We start from the raw sequence: 17,577 nt of genomic DNA, 5'->3' as shown, positions 1-17,577 counted from the left end.
CCCTTCCCCACTGTTTGAGGTCAGATGGTATTCTGATGGCTAAGTGAGTTACTGAAACTGTAGATGAGAAGTGGATAGGAAGGTAGATTGGATTCAGATTGTGGATTCCATTAAATTTTATGCTGAGGAATTTGAGAACTTTTAGGTAGGCAGTTAAAATAGCTTTATGCCTCATTCTGACAAACATGTCAGTTTCTTTGAAGGAATAAATTAAATGACATGGTTTAAAAAATGTACAACTTCACACTAATCGATAGCCTAGCATTCTGTAATAAACATTTTGTCAGTTGAAATTCATCTTACTGCTTGTCTCTGACAGATAGGGACTGTTTCAGGTATTTCTTTCCCCACAGACTTTCTGGGAACTTTTCTTCAGTTAAATTATATAGGTGACAAAAAATTCTACTCCAGTAAAATTTCTTGAAATGTCATACACATTTTTTTTCCAAATACATAGACATTAAAAACACCATCTGGCTTAGTTTGGGGCTCAAAAAGTCTAAGTGCTTGTGTTACAAATCAGAAAGTTACTTTTATTCTTCATGCCCTAATCCCACCACTGCTGCTGCTGCTGCTGCTGCTGCTAAGTCGCTTCAGTCGTGTCCGACTCTGTGCCACCCCATAGACGGCAGCCCCCCAGGCTCCCCCGCCCCTGGGATTCTCCAGGCAAGAACACTGGAGTGGGTTGCCATTTCCTTTTCCAAATCCCACCACTACCTTTCCATTAATATGGATGAACTCAACCAGCTTCTAAAACAACACTGCCATCTCCCTGACCTAAATATAATTCCTTTTCAGCATGTCAGCTTCATGTCTTTGATGAACCTGCAGTGATTAAAATTTAATGTGCATTCTGTCATTTGATTCATGTCTTCCTTCTCTTTAATCAGTCTGTTACATTTTGATGTTGAGTAGGTGAATAAGAAGCTGTTTTATTAATATTCCCTAGTTCGTTGAGCATTCTAAGTAACAAGTGAATTCCGGTTTGCAAATTTACAAGAAATACTGGACAGACTAACTACTAAAAATGGGGGACAATGGGGTAAGTAAGAGGACAGGAGGCTTTTTTAAAGATTTTTTTTGATGTAACATCTTTATTGAATTTGTTATAATATTGCCTCTGTTGTTTTTGTTCTCATTTTTTGGCCATGAGGCATCTTAGCTCTCCTACCAGGGATGGAACTGGCACCCCTGAACTGGAAGGTGAAGTCTTAACCACTGGAAAACCAGGGACATCTCAAGGGGAGGCTTTTTAACTCATGTTATACTAGAATCAACAAGGTTGGAACTTAATTTCCTGAATGATCAAACTATATGTATAAGAATAACATTTGCTAGTTTGTATATATTTAAAACTGGTTAAGTTCTTTAAATTGACTTTTTTTGGGACTTCCCTGGTGGTGCAGTGGCTAGGGCTCAGTGCTTCCACTGCAGGGGCTGTGGGTTCAATACCTGGTTGGGGAACTAAGATTCCACACTCCAGCGTCACCAAAAAAAAAATTGTCTTTTTAATACTCATTAATTCTAAGATGTAGGTACTATTTTTAGACTGCTGCTAAGTCGCTTCAAATTGCCAACATCCGTTGAATCATGGAAAAAGCAATAGAGTTCCAGTAAAACATATACTTCTGCTTTGTTGACAATGCCAAAGCCTTTGACTGTGTGGATCATAATCAACTGTGGAAAATTCTGAAAGAGATGGGAATACCAGACCACCTGACATGCCTCTTGAGAAATCTGTATGCAGGTCAGGAAGCAACAGTTAGAACTGGACATAGAACAACAGACTGGTTCCAAATAGGAAAAGGAGTACGTCAAGGCTGGATATTGTCACCCTGCTTATTTAACTTCTATGCAGAGTACATCATGAGAAATGCTGGACTGGAAGAAACACAAGCTGGAATCAAGATTGCCAGGAGAAATATCAATAACCTCAGATATGCAGAATACACCACCCTTATGGCAGAAAGTGAAGAGGAACTCAAAAGCCTCTTGATGAAAGTGAAAGTGGAGAGTGAAAAAGTTGGCTTAAAGCTCAAACTCAGAAAACGAAGATCATGGCATCTGGTCCCACCACTTCATGGGAAATAGATGGGGAAACAGTGGAAACAGTGTCAGACTTTATTTTGGGGGGGCTCTAAAATCACTGCAGATGTGATTGCAGCCATGAAATTAAAAGACGCTTACTCCTTGGAAGGAAAGTTATGACCAACCTAGATAGCATTTTCAAAAGCAGAGACATTATTTTGCCAACAAAGGTTTGTCTAGTCAAGGCTATGGTTTTTCCTGTGGTCATGTATAGATGTGAGAGTTGGACTGTGAGGGTTTCTGCATTATGAACATCACAGACTACTCAAGACTTGAGTGTTAAGATGCAGTGAAAGATAGTTCAAAAAGGAACTATTAAAATAGGGTAAGTTTAATGTTGGTTTTGTTCTGCGGTACAAAGAAGATTCTTTATTAAGTTCATCAAGGCATGTGAATGATAATTATAAGACATAGATCTAAGTTCATAAAAAAAACAAACATATCTTTGTATTTATCAGTTATCTATCTGGAAACACCATGTATCCAAATACGTAGGTGAAAGTCTTGTACATTAGATTGTAATTCAGTGATGCCAATATCTTTCCTTATAAAGACACTTAAATCTCCAGTAGCATACTGATATTTTTCTAAGGCACTTTTAAATGCAGAGATGCTAAAAATTACAATTACACTCTGAGAAAGAAATAGATATAAATCAGAAGCAGTTCAAAAAAGAGTTTAGTTCAGGCTCCAAGCAGTCTTTCAGGTCACTTTTATTTCTAGTTTAAGCTCATTATTCCTTCTTAGAGACACAATCATTCACACAGATTAGCTCTCTGATGAACCTGTAGTGTCACCAAGTTCGATATTACCAAGTCTTAGAAGAGTTCCTTGTGTGAAGTTTATCACTCAATGAAATATTTATGTATTCAATTACCTGTGTTATGGGCTTAATTAAACCTTGCTGAATAACTAGAGTATCTTTTTTTTTTTTTCAATTTTTGGCAATATTGATGGAAGTTACTGAAATATATCATACCCCAGAAATATTTCACAAAGACTTTATATATATATATATATATATATATATATATATATATATATATACTGTATATATATATACTGTATATATATATATATATACTGTATATATATATATACATGCTAAGGTGGTCCTAATAATGAGATTTATTAACTGCATACACGTATGGCCTAAAATTCTTTTGAAAACTATCAATATAAAGTTAAGTAATTATCAAAGTCTCCTTAATACCTTTCTGGATAAATTTAATTTTGACTGTCTCAAAGAAAAATGTTTTACTAAATTAAATTCATTTATGAGAAATGAACAAAGCAAGAATATAATTCAATTACATTTTTCAATTTTTAACCCATGCATTGCATTTATTTTCTTCTAATAAATGTTATCACTATAATAGAAAAGTGTACCTCCAAATATTCAGTTTTCTCTTGTATTCTTTAAAAATCTCTAAATGGAAAAAAAAAAACTCTAAATGCACAAGCCTGTTGAAACCACAAGCCTCTGCTGGATACAAAAAAGTAGCTTTTATATTTTAAATCACTGATGAGTAACTATATATTGTCTTGTGTGTTGTTTGAAACATTCATCTTTTCAGTGGAAAGAAACAAAGAAAAGATAAGAAGTGAGTGATAATGGATGGACAAAGATTGGGAAATTACAAAGCCTGAAATCTGTCTTGCTGACACAAGTTTAAAACTCTGTCCCTCAATTATTTTTTAGAAAGTAGGAATATAGTCATTCTGAAACTAATATTTTGTGAAAACTCAGGAAAAATATCTATAAAGTGATTTCTTTCTAAAGACAGTTTCATTTACTAGAGGCAAAAACTTTTTGGCAGATTATTTTTATTGATTCCTCTGTATACGGCCCTAAGATTAAATTCAGAGGTCCATGCCTCAGATTATGTTACACAGGAATTATGAGGAATCCTAGCAGTACTTCTAGCAATTTAACCTGTGGAAATGGTTGAAGATATACCTTGGCTACAAAGCTGTAAATTCCTGAACTCTTAAGTGCAATGTCTTTCATCACTGAATTCTAGTGCCCAGATTCTCAATAAATTTCTGTTAGTGTAGTGTCATGGGTTTTTGTAGCTATTCACGGAGATCAAACTGAATCCTAAATCCTAAACTGATTTCCTGAATCCTAAAGGAAATCAGTCCTGAATATTCTTTGGAAGGACTGATACTGAAGCTGAAGCTCCAGTACTTCGGCTGCCTGATGCAAAGAACTGACTCGTTGGAAAAGACCCTGATGCTGGGAAAGATTGAAGGCAGGAGGAGAAGGGGATGACAGAGGATGAGATGGTTGGATGGCATCACCAACTCGATGGACACGAGTTTGAGTGGGCTCTGGGAGTTGATGATGGACAGGGAAGCCTGGCATGGTACTGTCCTTGGGGTCACAAAGAGTCAGACATGACTGAGTGACTGAACTGACTAAAGAACAATTAAACACCAGTTATGTGTCAAGGACACGACAAAGCAACTGAACTGAACTGATTGCCAAGGACTAAAGAAATTTCTCTGTTTGTTTTGCTTAACCTCTCTAATCTTAACAATAGATTGCAAAGTAGGTGCTATTATTCCCAGTTTACTGATATTAAAACCAAAGCTCTAAGAAAATAAATTGCCAAAGTTACAGTTTTTAGACAGCGTACATAGTACAAGTCAGTCTGCTTCCATAAAAATATTCTTTCTGATGTATCATATTGAGCTGATGCATAATTGCCACATTAGTAATGTTCCAGTGTAGACGGAGCAAAAAGAGTTTGTCATTGTGATTAAATATTAAAAATTTGAAATAATCACCAGTAAGTCCTTAGAGCCATCCCTTGGTGAATCAAAACCATCTACTCTATAGTAGACATGGATCTGATTAATCTTAGTAGCACAGTCTAAATCAGTCCACGCTGCTAGAATGGAACTAATGCAACACATATAGTTAAATAATAGTATTCTTAAGTAAGGACAAAATACAGTACAGATACAGTGTTAGCTAATTTTATGCTGGCACTTTTCTGGAATCCATGGATATTAGTTAAGGGGAAGAGGTGATGAGGCTTTGTAAATTAATCCCTGCTCATTGAAATCTAGCCTCTACTGTGTTTCAGTCAAAACCCAGTGGAAAATGGATTTCAGTTTGTCTCTCAGTCTGGTGAGAGCCACTGTCACCCCCATGAAAAGCCACACACCAGTCACTTCCCACATTTGTTTTCACATATGCACCCTCTAATTGATGATCTGTCAGCAACATCGAACTTACTCTGGCAAGATTTGTGAGTTTTATAAGAGCCGTCAGAGATCTGTTTATTTTCTTAAGGAGATCAGCTTCAACTCTGCTGATAATGTGCTTTCTTTTGAAAATGAGCAGACAGGCTGCTGGAATCATCCCAGAATCCACACCAAGTGACAGTTCCAACTTGTTAGGTCCACACTGCCCACGTTCCAGCAGATTGAAATTCTCACCCAGCTTGGGCCAGTAACAACTGCAGACAGTGGGAACAGAGAGCTGCAGGCGGAGGACCTCACAAAAATGAGAAAAGTAGGATGAGGATTTTGAGACAACAGTAACTGAAAAGAAAGTGGGTTGAGAGGGAAATCTTAACAGATATGACTGAGGCAACTCTAAATAGAATTGCACACAAAAAATTTCCTTGAAGAAAGCCATTCAGAAAATCATCCTTTAAGGTATCCATCACAAGAAGAAAGGAGATGATATTTTAGAACTGATCTTATGATCAAGCAATAGGGCCTCAGAATCCTTCTGAGAATTCTGTTCCTCGAAACCATGGTGAATTGAACATGCTTAGTCCCCAAAGGACTTACTGCCACATTTTCTCTTTCTGGCTTGCTCATGCCTGAAGTAGACTCACAACCATTGTGCTCTTGCTTTCCACCTAACTGAGATGGCCTTGTATGTGTACAGCTGTGAGATCTTAGCCACTATTTTTCAATAGCAAGTGTATAAAAAGTCAGGTATCAAATTGTCTTTGTCCTGAGTGATGACTTTATCAGTTTCACTATAGATGCTATTGTCAAACCAACCTTGAGTCTGCTTGGCCAACATGCAGCAAAGTCAATCTACTGACCCTGGGTAGTGGTGAAGGAAAATATAGCACTTATTGCAGATGCAAAGCAGGGAAAATAGGCTGCTCATGCTCAAAAGACCAAAGCTTTCCAATGACTTTCAGGGAAGGGGTTTTTAGGACAGTGTGACAGACAGCATCATGGAGTGCCTGATCAGCTCATGACCAGTTCTTTGCTTGGTTGGTGATGAGGTAACAGGGTGGTGTTTTAAGACTCTGAATCATCACCTTTTTGTTCCAACCTGTCTGTGGTCTACACGCTGGTGGGCAGCAAGCAGTTAATTTCCTCCACCTCATGGGGCTTTCAGTATCTGCAAAACAACTTAAGGGCATGGCTCGGGAAATTACCTATAGCCCTGAGACTTTGTTTTATGAATAAACTCATTATTTTGTCTTAATTTGTTTTCCTTTGTTTCTGAATTTTCTCATTTCTCCTATAAAATTAACTCTTCAAACTCAGGAAAGACTATAAGGCTAAAGCTTTTCTACAAAGAAGAGTTAGTGTGTCTATTTCCAAGAAGGCCCCTCATGGTCCTGCTTGCTATCAGTACTGCAGTTTCCTCTACTCTTGCAGGACTCTCTTGACAGCTGCTCATTTAATAAACATGACACTCTTATGTAGTCTAATCAATAGTAAAATGAATATCTCAAGAGGTCTTGAAGAGCTTTAAAAATCATAAAGTGTTCCTGTGAAATCTGAAGGGGTATGTGAACATGGGTCCAAAGTGGAGGAGTGCTCCTTCCCACCCCTGCTATAGTTTGTCAGTGGTGGGAATCTGTATGGACTGTTTTATGTATGTTAATGCCATGTGTATCTAGGCAACACATGTAAGGGTCCGTGCTTTACCAACGACTATTGACTCCTGCAATCTTTCAACTTTGTCCTCTTCTCATCCCCCTACCACATCCCACCACCTATTATAAGCTGAGTTGCTTTTTTTTTTTTTTTAATTTTATTTAAGTTTCCATTTTGGATGAAAAGATGGAGGAATTTTATGCAAAATCACTGGAAAGGGAGATAAGCATAGAAGGTTTCAAATTCTGCATCCACCCTCGTGTAGGAAATGTTTTCCATGCCCAACCAAGTGAAGAATAGGAGGTAGAGAAAGGGATCTGCTCCCTGTGGATTCTATGGAAGTTGAAAGGAAAGCAGACACATTTTAGCATCTTTGAAAGAATTTTAGCTCTTGGATCATTTCCAACCTCAACAAGCACTGGAAGAGAACATCCTGATTAGGCGGTCACCAAGAGATAAACACGGCAGTGACCAGGAGGATGTTTCAGTGGTCCTTTCATCAGTGGATGCAGTGTGCAGAGCACCGGGGTTCAGGACTAATTTACCATAAGCGACAGACGCCAAGGTGAGTAATGGAAATATTGGGATAGGTACATTGCAGTTCCTAAAAATGTACATAGAGACTTCATTAAGGGAAACTTGTGCTAGACTGAAACTTTGTCATTTAGGAAAAAAACTTAAATATTGCTTTTAGCATTTAAAAATCTTTAAACTCACTTTTGCACTCTCCACATTGGTCTCATTTACACTTGTCATTATTTTCAAACTCATCATACTTTGTCCCAAACAATTTAGACATTAATAAAGCTTCCAATAAAGACTGTTTAAATGCCAGCTTGATTTAAAATGAAAATCAATACAGAAAATACCACCCCCCAGCACCTGGGTTTTGCAAGTAGTTGGCAAAGATTGATTTAATACCACAACTGTGGAAAGCAAGACTGTTCTGCCTCCAGGTCCCATTTTGCTTGTGGCCAAGATAAGGCACAGAGGAATTATGTCATTAGCCCAAAGTCACACAGCCAATTGGTTTCGGAGCTCAGATGGCCTGTGTTTAGCCCACAGGGCTGTACTGTCTGCCACTGTCATTATTTACTGTCTTTTTCATCTCCCTACTAGATCCACACCAAAATGGCTAGTCTTGGTCAAGGAACAGCCAGCGCTGCTATGTATACTGGTCTGTGAACCTGTTCTCTTTAACGCTCCAGGGCAAAAGAGGAAGTTTTCACTATTATTGATTTGCTCCTTTGCTGGATGATGTGTTGTCAAATGAAGAGAAAGAAAGGCAAGACCAGGAATAAGGACTCAATCATTTCAGTCCCAGCTGTGTCTGGGGCTTAGGGCAAGTGTCCTCATCTTACAAAACCTCAGATGCAAAAGGAAACTCAGAATACTCACTTCAGCTGTGCTTGAACAAATCTGGTATTTTGTAATATTAAATTGGAAAGGATTTATCAAGGTTATGTGATTTCCAGTTATCAATTGTGTTATTAGTATTCTGATGCTTTAATACTATATTGATGAGAAAATAGTGATTTGAATTCGTCAAAGAATTTTAAGTCATTGAAGCAACAATGTCTATGGATTCACCAAATCCTACTCCTCTTTTTTTTTTTTTTCCTTTAGAAATAAAGCATTCTTGCAAAGACACACATAAAGGTATTTGCTTAGGTTTGTAAGAAACAGTTTTTCTACTAATATGCCAAAAAAGCATATGAGACAAGCCTCAGAAGTAGATAGAGATTTATTACCAGAAAGAAAGATGTTTGGGTTTCAGTATTTTCATTTTCACATATGAGTCAAAGTGCTTTTCAGCTTCCTAAATCAGAAGTGCTAATAAAAGATGTAAAATTCGTGCTTTTATGGCTGTGACAGCACTTTAGCAGAACACTCCTTCTCGATGCTTGCTGAAGTGAAAATTCTTCTCAAGTCTCTAAACACGGTCTTAGATCTCTCTGATTATTTGCAGATGTGGTTTTGTGTGTTCATTTATTTTTTATAATTCATAAAAAATGTATAGAAATGTAAAACCCCTCCATTCAATCCTTACATCTAAATAGACTCCTTTACTACCTGTTCAGTCTATGAAAATCGGCTTCCTGAACCGGGCACCAGCAGTGAATATTCACAAAGCTCCAGTTCTCCAGACCAACAAGAAATGGGTCCTGTGCGGGATTCCACTACAAAATAAGACTTGACTCCTGACCAGCCTGCTGGAACCAAAAAGTAGAGAGCATTTTTACATGCAGTGACATGACAGCAACAAAGTGAACCTCAGATGGGAGCAGGAGAATCCTGAAAGGATAACTGGATCAAGAGAGTGAAATCTTCTCCAATGTCTCGAATCTCCTTCCACCAAGAATACAAATGTCTGTGAATTTCCTAAGTCCTTGGTGTTCTCTTATTTCTTTCTCCTTTCATCTGTACTTTTCACAAATAAGATAAAAGAGGTCAAGAAAAGATGGTCACAGGGAGGTTTATTTTATTGCACCCTTTATTTTCCCTTTTTTTTAAAAAAGAAGCTCTGTTAGCCCTACCCTCTTTGCCCCATGTCTGTTTGTCCAATTGTAGTACCTAGGCTTTACTCACTCCAGTGCGTGAATTTAGAGCTCCAGCATCTGTACTCTCTGTCTTGTGCACTTGTGGAGAAACTGTTATCAAATGACCACAGTGCCATCAACAAGACAGATAAGTGCCTTCCATTTCCCAATTACCCGTGAGCAGGCAGAATGCAGAGGCCGGCAGCCCGGATGACGACCCTAAAGGACGATTTAGAGTCAGGTCGCGTTGCAGAGGGCTCTGGAGTCATTTGTAATTGGACTTGCTACCAGGGAGCCATAATGGTTTTTCATTTTCTATCAGATATTTCAGGGCAGATTGCAGGAGAAGTAATGTCTTTTAGTGGCGTATTTCTACTTGACAAAGTCTAACATAAATGTTGAGTATAGTAAGTACTCAGATGGTTTTTTAATTAAATCGGTAAAACTCTTCTACCCAACTTTCCGACTTCAGTGATATTCCTACCCTACCTCTAACTGACCTCAATGTGTAAATAAGCTTTGAGATTTTAAGACCAAGCTTCTCAAAATAGGGTGTCTTTTTTTTTTTCATTCAGGTACATAAATAACAATGCCAAATTGTTATTTATGTACCAATTAGAGCAAAGCTATATCAAAAGTAATGCGATAAAACTAGGAAAACTGATATAAAACCAGTCATCTAGTTGTTTCTTTTTAATATGTGTGTTCATATACATCCATATCCATACACATATATACATTATATACAATATATCCTATATAGTATGTATACACATGCTATCTATACATTGAACACATTTATATATCCTTCCCCATAGCTATGTCCTCCTTCCTCACAAGAAAAGCAAGAAACCCCAACTGTAACACCTCCCCATTCTATACAAACTGTAGATTCCTTGCTTTACTTCCTTAATTTTGCATTGAGAGACAGGTTCAATCTTACCATCATCTGTCACATTAATAATACATAACCAAAAGGCATGTTGATCTGTTTCAGTCTCTCACTCTCACTCCTGGGGTACCATTTTCCTGCAGCCTTGTGAAAAGCCAGCTTTTCTTCTTGTCTGGTTTTTTTGTTTGTTTGTTTGCTTGCTCAAAAGGGATTGCAGCTTTATACAGAAGATCAAAGCTCACCAAATCATCAGTATGGAGCTGAGAAAGAGGCTTGTATGAGATTGCTGGAGCTTTTTGATACAAAGGAATTTTGAGTTTGGGGAAGTGCCCAGGGCCCAATAACACTTTCCTTTTCAAAACTGAATGTGCACGATGCTAACAAATATTATTTCAGCTTCAATAACCAATCGTAAAAATGGCTGCATATATGCAGAGTCAGAAAGATTTTCACAGAAGGGCCATCACCACTCATGTTTGATAATGGTTTCACATGGACCAAGCATATAATCTGTAGTATCGTTTACTAAAAAGAGAGTGGGCATTGAAGGTCACACATGGTCAAGATTTAACTCTAAATAGTATGCAAGTTGGATACATCCTAAAAGTCCAACTTGGTGTAGGGTGGTACATCACTCGTATCAGCATTTGAGAAATTGCTATCGTGTCTTTTCTTTGAATGGGTCTTAGACAATGAGTGATCTGGGGCAAACTGCAGTTGTGAGGGTCCATACTGGATAAGTATATTAAGTCACAGAAAAGCTGGTTTCCAAGGAGCATCCTCAAATTTCTATTGCAGAGAAATCAGAACTCATAGGCAAGAGCTGAGATAGTTTGATCTAATCCCAAAAATAACTTGGAAACACAGTTGTTTTTGTTTCCCATAATTTTTTTCCAATTTTATCCACCAACTTTATACCAAATTTCACCTCAGATACCAGATATATCAACATTCCTGGTACTAAGCTGCTCTAGAGCTTAGAAGGAAAACTTCAATTTAAAAAGAATTTTGTCAAAAGTGGTTAAGAGCATGAGTTTTGATATGGATTTGAATACTGCCTTTGTAGTTTCTAAGTTATGTGATTTTATAAGTTTTTTTTTAAACTTTCCTATAAAGCACATTACTTTGCCAACAAAGGTTCATCTAGTCAAGGCTATGGTTTTTCCTGTGGTCATGTATGGATGTGAGAGTTGGACTGTGAAGAAGGCTGAGCGCCGAAGAATTGATGCTTTTGAACTGTGGTGTTGGAGAAGACTCTTGAGAGTCCCTTGGACTGCAAGGAAATCCAACCAGTCCATTCTAAAGGAGATCAGCCCTGGATTTCTTTGGAAGGAATGATGCTAAAGCTGAAACTCCAGTCCTTTGGCCACCTCATGCGAAGAGTTGACTCATTGGAAAAGACTCTGATGCTGGGAGGGATTGGGGGCAGGAGGAGAAGGGGACGACAGAGGATGAGATGGCTGGATGGCATCACTGACTCGATGGACGTGAGTCTGAGTGAACTCTGGGAGTTGGTGATGGACAGAGAGGCCTGGCATGCTGCGACTCATGGGGTCGCAAAGAGTCGCACATGACTGAATGACTGATCTGATCTGATAAAGCACATACCAAAATGTGGGGCATAATCTATATTCAATAAATGGTAGCTCTCGTTTTACTGTTTTAATAAATCTGTTTTAAATATCCTTATTCTAGATCCAGCTTCTATACTGGATACAAGAAAATACAAATTAGAACAGTGAGACTTATGGATGTAGTTGAAGACTCTCTAACTTTAGAGGGAAATGCATCTTATTGGGACTTTTTTGTTCATTTTATGAAAAGGAATTATAAACTTAGTCTAGAGGAAATTCCATTTTGTTGATCATCATTGCCCTCTCCTGAGTGCTCAGTAAGTGCTAAAATACATTCTCTTCTTTAATCCTTACAACAAATGGATCAAGCAGGTAATTTTACTCATTTTGTGTATGAGAAAATTGACACTTGGAGGAGTTAGCTCACTTGCTTAGGAAAATACAGTTAAGAAAGAGTACAAAGATTTCAATCCAATCATTTTTTAATCCAAGGATCCAAAATTTTAAATACATAATATACAGTCATCTCATTGTATCCATGATGGACTGTTCCAGGAACAACCTTCCAATACCAAAATCCATAGATGCTCAAGTCTCTTATATGAAATAGCATAATGTTGACATATAACCTACATACATCCTCCCATATATTTTATCTCTGTATAACTTATAAAACTTAATGCATGTAAATGTTATGTAAATAGTTGCTGTTGCACAGAAAATTAAAGTGTTATATTTTGGAGGCTTCTGGAAGTCATTTTTTTTGAACATGTGGAACCTGTGGACACAGAGGGCTGATAGTACTTCATCCTGTGCTGTGTCACACATCATGAGAGAGCAGATAGTGACTTAAAGATAACTGTTCCGTCTCTCTTGCTTAAAGGATGATTCCTCTACATTTTTTTATTCTCAAGGGCTTTACTATCAATAATTCATTATTTATTTTGTATGTAATGTATCTAGAGAAAAAGTATATGGACAGCGTTTCTTTTCCCAGTACCGTTGCCTTTCCTTTCAGTAACTGGACAGTGCTCAGCAGCCATCTATTCAGAAATGACTGTGCTCTAAAACACTGGCATCTTGAGGAAGCCTAAAGCCACAGCAGCACTGAAAGCAAGCACCAAATCTGGGAGTCACTTGCTTTCATTTGTGCTTTCTTTTCAACTGGCTAAGTCATAGTGGGAGACAGAAGGGTTGTTCTATTCAGTATGTCAAGACTGAAGGTATTGAACTGCCATGGCTTACTTTTGAGCTCTAAATTATATTTGATAGTAGAAGGGTAAGGGGTTGGGGGAAAATGTCCACTCCTCCTTTTGCCAATTTTCACTGCAACATCAAGCAAGAGGTAAACAGTTCTAATTAGCTTCTTTATTATTTGCATACCAGTAATTCTTCTTTATAGATAACAGAAATGCTGTGCTTTCAGAATCATAGCTTTTCTTTCTGTCACAGACAAGCAATCTGTACTACCTTATTGATTTGCCCAACCAATTAGTCCAATGATTGTTTCCCATCTATAAAAACAACAGCAATGCAAAATCATACATATCCGATGACAAATATGATAGAACTTAGAAGTCAGCTATGAATAAAAATGATTGATAAAAATGATACCTATTGATCTTTGCATTTTCTCAGTAGCTTTTTTCCCATGTTCCAACTGAATGGTTCACAGTACATTGCTGAAGCATCACAAAATCCGTGAAAATGATATAAGAAACTTCTTAGTAAGGGCTGAAACTACGGAAGAAATAAGAGAGCTTTTATTTGTGTACATTTGGCTTCTAGTTCGAAAGTTTATAGTTTTCTTTTCACATTCAGTTGACACACTACTATATCGCAGGCTGAAAGATTTGAACTACCACCACTCGTGAATTGTAAAGACCAAGACATTTGAAACTTTTACCAGATTTATGACCTAGAAAAGCAAAAATAGAGCAGGAAAAAGAAATGAATGGAACTATAAAGCAGATCTGAGTCTATCTTTCAGGAAAAAGAAATGAACTAAAAAGTTAGAAGATTCTGGAAGTTAAAATTTTATTCTAGGCAATGGTGACTGACCAAGTGGGTTAGGTGAATGAACATGTTAATTCATTTCTAACTAACTAACTGAACTGAACTAGCTGTTATGTTGCACTTGCAGCTTTGCTTAAGGAAGATAGTGCACCAAGAGTTTCCAAAAGGCATTATTTAAATTTCAGTCTGAGTCACACATGTAAATTATAAGGCAAAGATCACATTATAAGAGAAAATTATGTCTCTTATTTTAGGAAGTTGAGCCATATTAATGATCCTTAATGATTCAATATCACACTAAGCAGTCTAAAATTTTTAAGCTGAAATAACCCTGGAAGCATATATGTCAACTTCACAGTGATTATTCATCTTGGGTAGGAAACCCTACAGTACATGAAACATCAAAAACTAAACATAATTTAAATGGTCCAATCACAGAGATCTTCTACTGAGTCAGTATCTCAAATTATAAGATATTAGAAAATAACTAACTTTAATAGAATGAAATGCCCCCCCTGATTAGAAAGGCCAGGGTGTCTAAGAATCAGTTTATGTTTAATTTAAAGCAGTACCAAAGGAATTAACCAGAAAACCCAATAGTAGAAATGCTATACAGAGAATGCCTTTGGATGCTGGTGATTAATTGAACCTGTGAGCAGAGTGTGGACTACTGGAGGAGTATAGATGACTCTCATAATTTCAGTTTAGGTGACTGAGTAAATGGCTATAATATATTCTGAATTAGGTCACACAAATAGAAACAGATGGGGAATGGAATATCATAATTCATTTTGGAATGTGCTGTATTTAAGCCACTTGTGTGAGTAGTATATGCGAAGACATGGAATGGGGAGCTGTCTGTATCAGTCAGGAGCTCAGAAGGAAAGTCTAAACTTAAGACCAGGATTTAAAGTCATCAGTGTACGAGCAGTATTTAAATCACAGAATCAGATAAAATTGACCAAGGAGACACATAGACTGAGAATGAGACAGGTTGAGGACAACATCACCACCAGCAAACACCAGGAGAATACCAACATCTAGAAAGAGAGCATTTAAGGAGACTGAGAAAGAAAATGAGCCAAAGAAGAAAACAGGAAAGAAGTAGTGAGGAAGGAGACAGAAAGATGACCGGAAAGAGCAATAATTGAGGTCAAAGAGCAGAAAAATATTGTGAAATAATTTAGTAATTGTCTTAATCGTCTAGGGCTGCTATAATGAGACACTGCAGACTAGGTGGCTTAAAAAATAGATATTTGTTTTCTCACAGTCCTGGAGGCTGGATGCCCAAGATTGGGGTGTTGACAGGTTTGGCTTCTCTGGCTCCCTCCTTGGCTTGCAGACAGCCGCCTTCTCATCATTGCTCACATGGGCTTTCCCCTGCTCATGCACATCCTGCCGTCTCTTTCTAATATAATGTATTATATTCTAATGTGTTCTAAATATAACACAAGTTGTATTAGATTAAGGCCCCATTCTTATGGCCTCATTTAATCTTTTTTTTTCCTTCCTTTTTAATTTTTTTCAATTTTATTGTGATTATAATTGACATATAGCCATCTGTTAAGTTTAAGGTGTACAGTATAATAATTTGACCTACATATACATGAAATGATTATCACATAAGTTTAGCAAATATCCATAATCCCATATAGATACAAAATTAAATAGAAAAAAATTGTTTTCCTTGTGATAACTCAGGATCTACTAACAAAATCAAAAAGACTAAACTTGACAAGATCAGATTTGTGATTATCCAAGGCAGGGGTGAGGGAAGGGGAACTGGATAAAGTTGGTCAAAAGGTGCATGTTCACACTCAGTTGTGTCCAACTCTTTGTGACCCCATGGACCGTGGCACACCAGACTCCTCTGTCTGTGGAATTTCTTGGGCAAGAATACTGAGATGGGTTGCTGTTTCCTTCCCCAGGGGATCTTCACAACCCAGGAATTGAACCTGGGTCTCTTGTATCTCCTGCATTGCAGGCAAGTTCTTTACCAGCTGAGCCACTTTAAGTTGTGTGGTCAAAAGGTACAAACTCCTAATTATAGGATAAATAAGTACTGGGAATATAAAGTACAGCATAATTATAGTTAACATGACAGTATCACATTCAGTGAAAGCTGTTGGCCTCATGAAATCTTAATTACCTCTTACCTATAAAGCATTATCTCCAAATACAGTTGTGTTGGAGGTTAGGGCTTCAGCATATGAATTGAGGAGACGCAATCTAGTCCTTAACTGTGGTCAGACCTTTACTGAATGCTAATGACAATACTTCTGCTCCACCAAAATTCATAAATTGAAACCTAATCCCAAATGTGATGGTGTTTGGAGGTGGGGCTCTGCAGAGGTGTTTAGGTCATGAGGCAGAGTCTTGATGAATGAGATCAGTGTGTTAGAAAAAAGAGACCCCTAAGAATCCCTCTTGATGAAAGTGAAAGAGGAGAGTGAAAAAGCTGGCTTAAAGATAAACATTCAGAAAATGAAGATCATGGCATCTGGTCCCATCACTTCATGGGAAATAGATAGGGAAACAGTGGAAACAGTGTCAGACTTTATCTTTTGGGGCTCTGAAATCACTGCAGATGGTGGCTGCAGTTATGAAATTAAAAGATGCTTACTCCTTGGAAGAAAATTTATGACCAACCTAGATAGCATATTGAAAAACAGACATTACTTTGCCAACAAAGGTCCATTTAGTCAAGGCTATGGTTTTTCCAGTGGTCATGTATGGATGTGAGTGTTGGACTGTGAAGAAAGCTGAGCACTGAACAATTGATGCTTTTGAAATGTGGTGTTGGAGAAGACTCTTGAGAGTCCTTTGGACTTCAAGGAGATCCAACCAATCCATTCTGAAAGAGATCAGCCCTGGGATTTCTTTGGAAGGAATGATGCTAAAGCTGAAACTCCAGTACTTTGGCCACCTCATGCGAAGAATTGACTCATTGGAAAAGACTCTGATGCTGGGAGGGATTGGGGGCAGGAGGAGAAGGGGACGACAGAGGATGAGATGGCTGGATGGCATCACCGACTCAATGGACATGAGTTTGAGTAAACTCCAGGAGTTGGCGATGGACAGGGAGGCCTGACGTGCTGCGATTCATGGGGTCGCAAAGAGTCAGACATGACTGAGCGACTGAACTGAACTGAAGAGTCCTTTCACTCCTTCCACCATGTGAGGTCACAGGGAAAGCACAGGCTCTCACCAGACACTGAATCAGTTGGCACCGTGTTCTTGGACTTACCAGCCTCCAGAACTGTAATGCATTTATGTTGTTTATAAGCCACCTTTGTTATGGCAGCCCAAATGTACTAAGATATTGATTGACTATTCATGGTTTATTAAAATCTGAATTCCTTAGCAAAGCATAAAGAGTCTTTACTAAATGGCTCCAATCAACCTTTCAGTCCCTAATTACTATCTCATACTTCAATTCCATGGGAAAAATTTGGTTTCTCCTGATTATGCCTTGTGTTTGTATGCCTCTGTTCCCTTTAGGGTCATCTTGATCCTCTACATGAACAAATCCTAGTTCACTTTGAAAATCTTCCTCAGTGTTGCTTCTTTTCAAAAGACTTTCCTTCCTTATTCTTCCTAG

Source organism: Bubalus bubalis, chromosome 17 (assembly GCF_019923935.1).
Source record: "Bubalus bubalis isolate 160015118507 breed Murrah chromosome 17, NDDB_SH_1, whole genome shotgun sequence".
Taxonomy (NCBI): domain Eukaryota; kingdom Metazoa; phylum Chordata; class Mammalia; order Artiodactyla; family Bovidae; genus Bubalus; species Bubalus bubalis.
Note: the sequence above shows the minus strand (reverse complement) of the source record.